The sequence below is a fragment of the Petaurus breviceps genome, unplaced genomic scaffold (genome assembly GCF_028583685.1).
Source record: "Petaurus breviceps papuanus isolate PSGF00001 unplaced genomic scaffold, PetGlider_PUasm1.0 37, whole genome shotgun sequence".
Lineage (NCBI taxonomy): Eukaryota > Metazoa > Chordata > Mammalia > Diprotodontia > Petauridae > Petaurus > Petaurus breviceps.
In genome coordinates, this window is record NW_027186296.1 from 39,954,085 (window position 1) to 39,966,810 (window position 12,726).

At 40.0% G+C, this 12,726-nt stretch overlaps 2 protein-coding genes across 4 annotated transcripts in view; one reads left to right on the forward strand and one right to left on the reverse strand.

Moving 5' to 3' along the window:
* The window catches only part of TRIP4 (thyroid hormone receptor interactor 4), a 374,079-nt gene that overhangs the window by 72,733 nt on the left and 288,620 nt on the right, over positions 1–12,726 (reverse strand). The gene's annotated exons all lie outside the window — the stretch shown is intronic.
* CSNK1G1 (casein kinase 1 gamma 1) overlaps positions 11,019–12,726 on the forward strand; it is a 292,028-nt gene continuing 290,320 nt past the window's right edge. For all 3 annotated transcript variants that reach the window (XM_069098331.1, XM_069098330.1, XM_069098332.1), the window contains exon 1: positions 11,019–11,147. The gene's annotated coding sequence lies outside the window, so the exon portion shown is untranslated. The remainder of the gene's footprint in view (positions 11,148–12,726) is intronic.

Below are 12,726 nucleotides of genomic sequence, written 5' to 3' on the forward strand. Positions count from 1 at the left end.
AGGACAACATAAAAACCTGGTATGTAAGCGGGAGTGAGGGGGCATGATGGAGGATAAAAAGGGCATGATGGAGGAAAAAAGAAGAACTCAGGGGGCATGATGGAGTGAAAAGAAGGACTGATGGTCATAATTTTATTATTCTGTCTGTTTTGACCCCCAGACATGAGTACAAAAAGGAAGAGCTATACTGTTGAGTATAAGAAAGCAATTGTAGAGGAGTCACATGGCAAGTATCTTGCAGTTTTCTGTAAAGAAAAACTTTTGGATCTTCGAATGGTCAGAAAATGGAGAGCAGATTATAATAACCTCAATCAACAGGTGGATGAGGGAAAAGGGAAAAAGCGCAGGTTTGGATCAGGTCGGCAGTCCTTATATCCTGACTTGGAGATCCTCATTGGTGAATGGATTGCTGACAGGAGAGCAAAGGCCTTGGTTGTGCGCAGGGCTGATATTCAAGCATTTGCCCTTTCAATGGCACCGGAGTTTGAAATGGTCTCAGAAGGATTCAAAGCATCACAACACTGGTTGGACGGTTTCCTTCAACGGTATGAACTGTCCCTAAGAAGATCAACAACACTGTTTAAGCTGGAAGATGCTGAAGTTATTAAACATGCACTTGCATTCAAGTCCTTTATTGATAGGATCGACATTTCTAAGTACCAAACCTGCAATATGATTGCTATGGATGAAACTGCAGTGTTTATGGGACAAGGATCTCAAACAACAATTCATCACAGGGGTGCGTCAATCTACATTCCCACCACTGGCTACCAGTATGAAAGTGCACGGGTCACCTGTGTTTTGGCAATTCGTTTGGATGGAAAGAAATCCACACCTGTAATCAGGTAAGGGCAAGAAAGATAAGATTGAACGTGTATCTGGCATTTATGTTCTTGAAACCAAAAAAGCCTGGTGTACACAAGCTGTTATAAGAAAGTGGGTTGATTTAATGCTGCCACTTGTTATGCGAGGTAACCAAAGAGGTCTGATAGTCTGGGATTCAGCCAGCATTCACTGCGCTAAAGAAATGAAGAACTTCCTTGCAGAGAGAAGAATAGATCAAGTAATGATTCCTGCAGGAATGACTGCTTATCTCCAGACCCTTGATATTGCAATAAACAATCCATTCACGGACCATTTGCGCATGGAAGTCAATGACTACATTGAAAATAGAATGGAAAGAAATCAGCGTGGAAACTTTGTGAAGCCCTGTCTGCAAGAAGTCGTGACTTGGGTGAAGAAGTCATGGGATAAAATTACTGACAGCTGTGTCACCAAGGCACTATGAGCAGGTTATCTGGACAAGACATATTCATTTAAAGAGAGCTATATTGCTGGACATGACAGATTGGGTCCACTTCTTCTGAAGGAAATGGAGGCGCAAGACATCCAGGATGGAATTCAGGGTATGGACACTTATGACGATGTTGTTGAAGAAGATGACATGATCATTATTGAATAAAGGTACATTTTTTTGTTCACATTTACCTGTTTATTAAAATTGCTGTCAATGTTCATTAAAATAAGCCCTCCCCTGAAAATAAGCCCTCTGGTGTTTTTCTGTCCAAAAAAATAATAAGACAGTGTCTTAATTATCGGGGAAACATGGTAGGACTATCCAAGTTGGAATGAGATCCCATAGGAAATAGTGGTTCGCCCTTTAACCCTGAAAGATTTTTGAGGATAATGACCATTTGGCAGGGATGCTGTACAAGGAGAGAGATTTGTATATTTTAATATATATATTATACAATATATATAATATGGTATATTTTGGACTAGATGGCCTCCAAGGTCCCTTCCAATTCTATGACTATGATTCTGTGACTTCCAGGAAGGGAAACAAGTGTGTTTGTAACAGAAAATACAATGGAAATACTTGGAAAGAAACTAATTGAGGAGAAATCAAAAAGATAGGCAAATTTGTAGTTAGGATATCAAAAAGTCTAGGAATACAACAATTTAAAAGGTTGAGTTATTTGTTATTTGTCTATAACATTATCTTTTTCTATGTATTTTTATTCATTGTGAATAATGTTCCTGGGGGGGAAAATTAGCTGTCATTTAGGGAAAGAAAACTTGATTATCTTTCCTTTCCCTTTGAATTAATGAAAGTCTGAGCCCAAAACCCCAAATCATCTATGTTGGAGGAGAAACAGACAATATAATTCAATTAACTAAACATCAAATATTTTTGAAGAAAACCATTCACTTATGGTGTCATACCATCAGGCAGACAATCAATTAGTTATACTTGAAGACTATGACTGTACATGGTCAAAGTGGTATCAGATATTTGTTGCAGCTGATGCTAGTGATATCAGATTATAAAGATTTTATCTGAGGAATTTGTTTAAAATAAGTATAAGAGAAGTTGCATGTTAATGTTACTTCATTTACATCCTTGCGTTTTAAAAGTACTTAATGTTTTTTTGCCATCTTTTCACAAATATCACCCTGTTTAATCATTTAATCCACTAACCAATAAGCAGGAGGCAGGCAATTGCTAGCCTTATTTTAGAGATGAAGGAGCCCAAAGGGTTAAATCACTAACAATGAGAAAAGTGGAAATTAAAACAAGTCTAAGGTACCACCTCATACCTATCAGCTTGGCTAACATGACAGAAAAGGAAAATGACAATCCCTCTAGAAGGGATGTGGAAAAATTTTTAGGGATACAAATGCATTGTTAGTGGAGTTGTGAACTAGTCCAATCATTCTGGAGAACAATTTGGAACTATGCCCAAAGGATCATGAAACTATGCATACCTTTTGGCCCAACAATGCCTCTACCAGGTCTGTATTTCAAAGAGATCAAGGAAAAAGGGGAAAGAACCTACATGTATAAAAATATTTATATTGGGGCGGCTAGGTGGCACAGTGAATAGAGCACCAGCCCTGAAGTCAGGAGGACCTGAGTTCAAATCTGGCCTCAGACACTTGATCACACTTACTAGCCATGTGACCTTGGGTAAGTCACTTAACCCTGATTGCCCTGCCTTTCCCCTCCAAAAAGCAAAACAATAAAAAAAATAAAAAAATTATAGTCATTCCTTTAGCAGTGGCAAAGAATTAAAAATTGAGGGGATGTCTGTCAATTTAGGGAATAGCTGAACAAGTTGTAGCATATGATTGTAATGGAATACAACTGTGCTATAAGAAATGACGAGGGGGCTGGTTTCAGAAAAACCTGGAAAGCCTTATATGAACTTATGCAAAGTGAAGTGAGCAGAACAATTGTATGTAGTTGTAGGTAGTAACAGCAATACTGTAACAATGATGAACTGTGAAAGACTTAGCTACTTTTATCAATATAACGATTTAAGACTATTCCAGAGGACTCATGATGAAAAATGCTATCCACCTCCAGAGAGAAATGACAAACTCTGAGCGCAGATTGAAGCATAATTTTTTTCACTTCTTTAATCTTTCTTGTTTTTTTTGCAGCATGACTAATATGGAAATATATTTTGCATAACTTCACATGTATAATGGCTATCATATCATTGCCTTTTCGATGGATGAAATTTGGAAATTTTAAAATTTTAAAAAATGAACATTAAAAACAATTTAAAATATTTTAAAATGGAATTGGAAAATTTTTAGCAAAACAAATAAAAATACAACAAAACAGATGATACATTTAAAATCTAAGTTAATCTGTGGCTCATAGGGATCATTACATATGATTTAGAGACCCCATTTCTACCTTAGTTTGACACTATTGGACTATGCCACACATACTATCTTTAGTACGTGAATAAATTGTTAAAACTAAGCAGATTGTGGAGGTCATGTAATCACACTTTTCTACATTCTTGTAGGCTCCCCTACAAATGATAGGTATTTCTTCCTAAATGTAATTTGTGTTACAGTTTAAACCTGGGGATGGAGGTTTAACTAAAAGAGTAGAACCTAGGAATTTTAATATCTGACAGTTTTACAAAAGAAGCTTTCAACTCCCACTTAAAAGATTCAGGCTCAAATGACTTCATAATATAATGCTTTTATTGATACAGACAAGACTTGCCATAGCCTCTTGAGAATAATACATACATCCTGGGGAATGAAGTCAAGTGGGCCTTAGTCAGCACTGCTAACAAGACTAGTGAGGTTATGGAATTCAGTTGAACTATTTAAAAGATGATGCTGTTAAAGTACTGCACTCAATATGCCAACAATTTTGGAAAACTCAACAGTGGGTCATGGGATTGGAAAAGATCAGTTTAGGTCTCAAACCTAGAGAAGGACAATGCCAAGGAATGTTGAAATTACCAAACAATTGCACTCATATCATAACCAGCAAGGCTATACTTAAGATTCTGCAAGCTAGGTTTCAGTAATATGTGACTTGAGAATTACCAGAAGAGCAGGCTGGTTTTCAAAGAGGTTGAAGAACAAGAGACCAAACTGCCCACATTTGCTGAATTATGGAGAAAGCAAGGGAGTTCCTGAAAAAATGTCTACTTCTGCTTTGTTGACTATACTAAAACCTTTGACTGTGGATCATAACAAAATATGCCAAGTCCTCAAAGAGATGAGACTACCAGATCATCTTACCTGTCTCCTGAGAAACCTGTATGAAGGTCAAGAAGCAATGGTTAGAACTGAACATGAAACAACTGATTGGTTTAAGATTGAAAGCTCTTTATTGTCACCTTATTTATTTGACTTAGATGCAGAGTTTATCATATTAAAGCCAGCCTGGACAAATCAACAGTTGGAATTAAAGTTGCTAGGAGAAATATCAACAAGGTTAGATATGCAGACAATAGCACTGACAGCAGAAAGTCAAGAAAAATTAAGAAGCCTTTTGATGAGGGTGAAAGAAGACAGTGTAAAAGCTGACTGGAAGCTTAACATTGAAAAAACTAAGATCCTAGAAACTGGTCCCATCACTTCCTGGCAAATGCAGTGAGAAGAAATAGAAGTAGTGTCAGAGTTTATATTCTTGAGCTCAGAGATCACTGTAGCCATTCATTTTCCTTGGAAGGAAAGCTATGGAAAATCTGGACAGAATACTAAAAAGCAGAGACATCACCTTGCCAACAAAGGTCCATATAGTCAAAGTTATGGTTTTTCCAGTAGTAATGTTTGGCTGTGAGAGTTGGATTATATATAAGGGAAGTTGGGCACCCTACAATAAATACTTTCAAATTGTGGAGTTGGGGAAGACTTTTGAGAGATTTTGGATAACATGAGAATCAAACCAGTCAATACTTAAGAAATTAATCCAGTTTGGAAGGACAAACACTGAAGATGAAGCTTAAATACTTTGGCCAATGAGAAGATGGGACTCCTTGGAAAAGACCTTCATGTTGGGAAAGATTGAAGGCAAAAGAAAAAAGGGATGACAGAAGATGATATGGATTGATAGTGTCAATCTCTTGACACTAGTGCCTCTTGACAAAGCATTATTTTGTTTGTTTGGTTCTTTTTTTTTTGAGGGGGGAAGGCAAGGCAATTGGGGTTTAAGTGACTTTCCCAAGCTCACACAGCTAGTAAATGTTAAGTATCTGAGACCAGTGTCTGAGGGCAAATTTGAACTCAGGTCCTCCTAACTCCAGGGTCAGTGCTCTATTCACCTAGCTACCCCTGACAAAGCATTCTTTGAACCACTTCCTCCTTGTAGCTATATTCTTCTTTACAGGAATTTATACAATCTCCATGATTCATAGTACTAGGTTCTCCCTAATACTTTTGTACCTTGTTGCTATTTTGCTACCAACTGTATCTCTTTCTGTGATCCTCCACTCCAATGTTGGTTTCCTTTGTTCCTTCTATGAGTTGTAGGCATTTTTTGTCTATCACTATTAGCAGTCCTCCTTTGATGCTTCTTGCCATTCACCACCGTTGCACATAATGCCAGCCTTTTAGCAGTTGGAGTTTTATACCTGGGTTCCATAGTCTTCATATCCCACATTTCCAGACACACTCCTTTCAGGTGGCAGTGGAAATGAATGCCTTGTTCTTGGACCACTCAAAAATGTTGAGTTCCATTCTGGATCAGTTTATGCAATATTTGTAGCCATTTTCTTTTTCCCTCCTCAGGTGCCTGGTCATGACCCTCTCATGTCAACTCACTCTGAATATCTGGGGATTTATAAAGCCACTTCAATTTTCCATTCATTTAGCATCTCTTTTAAGACAGCTCGTTTAAATTACACAGATTATCCCCAAACTGTTTCTTGGAGCTTTCCAAAAGACTTCCAGGATTTTATTCCCAGTTCAGATTTGTTGAGAAGTGCAAACCCACTCCTACTTAAAAAAATGTAAGGGAAAAAAGGGTTAGAAGACTTTATGAAAGAAAATTTTCATTTATTAGAATATTTTTAACACTTATTTAATAATACTTAATAGAGCAGAATTTTTTAATAGAAAAAATTCCTTGATGTTTTAATACTAGACAGTGGGATGGGGGCGGGAAGGGGAAGGATACTGGTTTTCCCTATCACAGAGGCTGAAAGTGAAACAACTACTTAAGAAACTACTACTTAAAAGAAACAACTACTTAAAAACAACTACTTAAAAAATCTCATTGGCTGATTGTCATTGAAGCTTCGACCTGCACTGTTTCTGACTTGGACCTTCCTCAAGCAACTTTAGAATCCTCTTAACCTCCAAGCCTGGGAGCTTACCTTATTGGTGATAGAACTAATTAGTATGAACACCCATTAAGCTTTAGCCTAACCGCAATTCAAAACTCTTCAAAGATCTATCTGACTTAGTTTCCACTCATAGCAGGGATTACAGGTATGGCCTACTGTGCAAAGGCTACTCAGAATATGAACATAGAATCATAGAGCCAGAGCTGAAAGAGACCTCAGAAGCCATATGACTTCACCCCTCATTTTCTAGATGAGGAAACTAAGACCTAGATCATATAAGCAGTAAGCATTAGAAATGGATTTTGAACTCCAAAGACAGTGATAAAATTATATTCAAGAATTTATTGGTTTAAATGAAGTATCCAGTTTGACAACACCTACTATATATATGTAGAGCACTATGCTAAGAAATGGGGATAGAAAGATGAATAAAACACAGTTACACATACATAACTTAAGTCATTTAAAATCTAGTAGGCAGTCTGGTTTGGAGGAAGGAGTATTAGACTTAGGTGATCTGTGTTCTAGTTAAGGTGATGACAAAACATTTGACTGGGGACAATCATCCTGAAGTTTCATCAAATCATAGATTTAGAACTGGAAGGGATAGTAGAAGCCTTCTTGAACAATCTTGTTTTATAAAGGAAGAAAGTAAAGCTCACTGAAGTTAAGGGATTTGTTTAAAGTCATTCATGAAATACATGTCAGAGGTAGGATTTGAACCCAAGTCCTCCAACTTTAAATCCTTTTTTAAGTATATCATGTTGCCTCCTGCCTCGATGGTTTTGTTCACTGTTTCCTATTCCTATAATATCCTTCTACTTCTTCATCATCTGTTGAATTCCTACTCTTTTAGCTCAATTTACCTTTTTCATGAAACCTTCCATGACTTCTCTCTCTCCTCCCTGCTCCCCAGTCAATCGTTCTTCCCTTGTCTCTCCCTCATTTTTATAGCACTTCATATTGTACCTTTCAAATGCACTTATGTACTACTTTGTATTAGTTATTTTTGTACCTATTATATCTCTACTGGACTGTAAGTTCCATATAGGCAGGTGGTCCTGCCTTGTCTAAATTCTCTATCTCCCTCCAGTACCTAGAGAAGAATTTGAATTAGAATGGTAGCAATAGGAGAGAAACTATGAAGACAGAAGAGACAAGTCTTGTCAGTTAATTGAAAATGAAGGAAAGTAGAAAGTCAGAGATGACTCTCAGTGTTTTTAGCTGGAGTACTGGGAAGATGGTGGTACCATAAATAGAAATAGAGATGTCCAAAGAAGGATCAGGTTTTGTGGGAAAGATGATGTTTTCCATTTTGGATATCTTTCCTAAAAAGAATATTTTCCATTTTAGGAAATTTTGTTCAGGGAAGTTCAGAAAATTCCATTTTGTAATTTCTTTGATATAGGCAATCCTTAGGTGACAAAATTTACTATACCAATGCAGGTCAGTACTTTCTACCTTAGAGAGTTGCATAGAACAGTAAGAAGTTAAATAAGTTATTCTAAATCAAACAACCAATATGTATTAGAAGTGGGATTTGAATGCTGGTTTTCCTGGCTTCAAGACCAGTTCTCTATTCACCAGGCTACAAGGTTCCTCCTTTTTCATTTGATTCATATTCACTGAACATGTATGTGCTCCTTTCTTCTCTCCATTTCTTTGCACTGTCTCAGGTGCCTGGAATGCATTCCTTCCCTACCTCTGTCTTAGAGTCTCTTCCTTTAAAATACAGTTTAAGTATCATTTTTCTAAGCCTTTCCTGATGACACCCAACTGCTAGTGTTCTCCATCCCAAACTCCATGTATTTAGCTACTTTGTATATATGTGTATTTATTAACTTTGCCTCTGCTGTTGCTGTTTGTCCTTTGCTCTGGAAAAGGACTGTGGTATCAGGGAGGTGATGCCATGACTTATTTATTGAGTGTATATATGCATATATAAAAATAAACACACATTTGTTGTCACAGAACGTAAACTCTTTGCAGATAGGGATTTTTTTTTCAGACTTTGTACTTGTATCTCCAGCAACTAGGACATAGTTAAATGTTTAATAATAAATACTTGCTGAGTGATTGATTGTGTTGACAATAGAGACAGCTGAGCCAAAGCTTTTGTTTGAAATTAGCACTAAAAAAACCCTCCATTATATTATGCTGATCATTTGTCACTTTTAGGTAGGTACCTTTAACACAAGGAAAAAGCACAAAATCAATAAATAGTGAGTGAATGTGCTAGTGTTACTTTTCATATGGAACATGAATATTTGCAGGAGTGTCAGGGAAAGTAAACTGCCTAAATATAAATGTGATAGCACTGACATAGTTCTGAAGTTCTTTGCTAAAATTTTCCCTGGTTTGGCATTAAGTGCCAGTTATTATATGTCTTCCTGTAGTCTTATAGTCTACGGTGAGTCAGTTTAATGATGACTCATGGGTACAGCAAGACAATAATCCTGCTGTTTCTTTTAAATTACCCAGAATTCATATAGACTCATTTTCCGTCTGTCCCAAGCTGAGGTAGATAATGGTAGGATGACTCTGGACCCAGTATGAAACCCTTTGATAGGTTAACATGACCAAAAAAAAAAAAATAGTGTCTGATGATGCAAATACTCTTACTGGCAGACAATATAAAACATTCAGGAAATATTAGGAAGAACACTGCTTTATGTAGACTTCTATAGGCTACAAGTCAGAGATTTGGATATGCATTCCTAAGAGTGTAGCAGAATGAGTGAAAAAGGGAAAGACAATTTTCTAACACTCCACTTCTTTCTAAAGGTATTATTTAGTTTCATTTTAAATAGAATCTTTTCTAAAAGATCCTTAATATTTCCAACCCTCCTACTTGAATATTTCTAATTCTCCTATTTGAATTAATTGACAATTATTTAATAAGTGCTTACTAGGCACTAGGCTCTGCTCCAGGTGCTAGAGAAACAGAGCAAATCAAAACAGAGCTTACATTTCATTGGGGAAACTTTATATATACATACATTACATAAATATGTATATGTATACACATATAAATGTATGTACACAATATAAAATATAGTTAACATATACACAAACTACATTTGTAAAATATATTATGTGGTCTGTATGTTTATACATATATGAATAATCTACATTTACATATACATGCATAGACGTATACATAGTTAATATACACAAACCTAGTTTGTATGTATACACATATGCATATAAAATATATTAAACATATATCTATAGATATGTGCCTATATCTATTGGTATATATATTTTCACACACACACACACACACACACATACACACACCACAGCTTGTTTTTGATTGGATCTGACATTTCATTTAGGTTTGCCGAATTGATAAGGAAACTTCTTTCACCAATTCAGATAACAAGTAAATCTAAGGTAAATACAAGCTATTTGTGGAGAAGGCACTAGCAGCTGAGTTTTGAAGGAGTAATAATCTCTATCTACACTTTTCTTCCACTATCACCCCAAGGTAGGTGAATTTTAGGCATGGAAATTCTCTTCTCATCATCCCTTGAACTTTTCCCCATTTCTCCCTTTCAGAGTTGTAAAAATACCTGTTCATTCCTTTCCTGTTTCTGTTCCCCATCTCATCATGGTTGCTCCAAAATCTTGGCAAAGAAATGCTATGATACTTTGTAGCCAGAAGACGGTAGACAAAGACTAAAATAAAAACCATTTCCATTTTTCACAGCCTCTGGGATTGTAAAAGGGGAAGATGTGAATGAGGATCTCAAACCATCAGAAAGGAAAGGTGGTTTTTTTATTTGTTGTTTTTCGACTGGTTGAAATACTACGGGACACCCACCAGAGGGAGATGCTTGCTATACCGCGTGGAAAGACTCTTCCAGGGATGAGGGCAATCATGGGGAGGAGCAGCACCGGGTCTGGGATGGGCGCTGGCGGGCGCGGAAGAACAGGGGAAAGTCAGAAACAGAGGGTGCTGTTGGGGTGGGGGTAGGTAGAGGGATAAAGAAGGTCGAGGCGATTAGATGCGAAGACAAGAGCGCGCGCGCAGTGATACGGTCCTCATGTGGGCTCGCGGCTGAGGGGAAGAAAGTGAGAGGCTGTCATTGTAAGGAGAAGAACGGAGTCTATATAAAGAAGGGGGTCCCTTTGCTGAGCTACTCAGAGAGGAAGGGCTGGGGATGGGGGTGAGGTTTTCGGAGGTACTTCCGCTTAGCAACCCCACGCGGTTGCTAGGGAAGGCTGGCGCGGTAGTTACCCGGAAGCAGTTTTGCGCAACCCTCCTCGCCTTCTCCTGGCTTGTCCTATCGGAGGTCAGGGTGCTGGCCTGGCTTCGGGCCGAGGGCGGGGCCGGCGCTAGTAGTTCCGGTTCGCCTCCTGCCGCCCCTCTGCTCCCCGCCTCCCCCCTCCCCCCCTCCCCTCCCGCACCCCTCCCCCCTCCCGCTCCTGGGAAAGAGAGAAGGAGCCGCGGCCGGTGGGGAGAGGAGCCGCTCGGCGCCAGCGGGAGGTGACCGCGCCTGCCGCACCTGGGGTCACAAGCACGGCCAGATCCAGGTACCCACTGCGGCTCCCGCGGGGCCCGAGGGTCTGGCGAGCAGAGTGGACGTCCCCAGGGTCTGGCCGGGGGCGGCGGGGCTCCTGGGGCGGGCGGGGCAGAGGCCGGCCCGGCGGAGGGTTGAGTTGGCGCGGGGGCGCCGGGCACGGCCGGGGGTCGGGGCGGGGGCCAGAGGCCTCCTTTGGTGAGGGGGAGGGTAGTCGTACGGAGGCCCCGGGCTCTGAGCCGAGCGGCCTTTCTCTCCTTGGCCCAGGCTTGTCACCTGGACGGCTCCTCCGCGGGAAGCATCCTCCCCCGGGGCCGGAACGGGGCTCGGGGATCCCGGCGGCGCTGTCACCTCGGCCGGGTCGCGGCTGCCGGAGGAGATCGGGCTCCCTCCAGGGTGGGCGGGGGAGGTCTCTGGGGGTGGGCATTGGAGAGGGCTCTGCGCGGTGGGGCCAGGCGGGGAGCCGCCCTTGGCACCACCAGCGGGGAAGAGCCGTCCCCCTTCTCCAGCCCCCACCCCGCCACGGGTACAGCGTCCTCCCCATCCCGGGACTCCCGAGTGGGCACTTCAGGGCAGGGGCGTGTGGGGCCAGGGGAGGTTGTTCCTGGATGATTCTTCCAGTGTTTAGAAAGTGTTGCCAATTAAAGTGATTGTCTCAGTGGCACACTCTGCCCTGGCTCTGATAGCTCCCTGGCTGGCTCCCAGCCCTCTGAACCTGGTTGTCCTTTGATCCGTCGTAAGTTATTTTAGGGAAATGCAATTCTGGAAAGCTCCAAAGTACCAGGTATTGAGGCTTAAAATCATTAAGCTTACAATCCGGTGATATTCTTGTGAAGAAGGAAAGAGGTGGTGGTGGTGGAGGAGGAGGAGGAGGAGGGTTGGGGGGCTTGCAAGATATAGAGGTCTAGGCCAGACTTGTTCAGGCAAGCCTTTACCAACCGCTTCTCTTGCCAGGAAACCTGCCTGCCCTAGTTTAGATGGAGCAGAAAGATCCTCGTCATTTGTGTTCTATCAGTGACTGAACAGCTAGGTACTATGGTGATAGGTGTCTCAGAATAGATGAGATGTGAGAATTCACAACTCTTAGGACTTTGTGCTACTGAATCTTCTTAATCTTTTTAAGACTGTATGATATAAACGACCTCATTTCTCATAGCGATACAGTTGAGTGATGGAGAGGATTTGGACATATGGTTGAGAGATGGAGGGGACTTGGGGGATAGTTAATAAGAGGAGTACTGGATCAAAATAATGTTCCAAAAAATGTGTGTACATCATGGTGAGTGGCTACCAGATTTTGATCATCTATTTTAAGTAACACAGATTTGAATTGTTAGGGGCTCCATAAAGATTCTTAGCAATGAAGTAAAAATGTATGCATTTACGTAAAGGATAAAATAACTTTTTTCTCAGATTTTTGCTATGTGTATTTATAATAAGAACAATTAAACTAGAAGTGCATTGGAATTTAAAATTGTATCTCTTGATGAAGAAAATATATTTTTAAGCCCAGATTTTCAAAATTGCTTCTAATTTAATTACTAAAATTCTTCACTAATATTAGTACCAGTATTTTACTTGTAAAAGTTGAT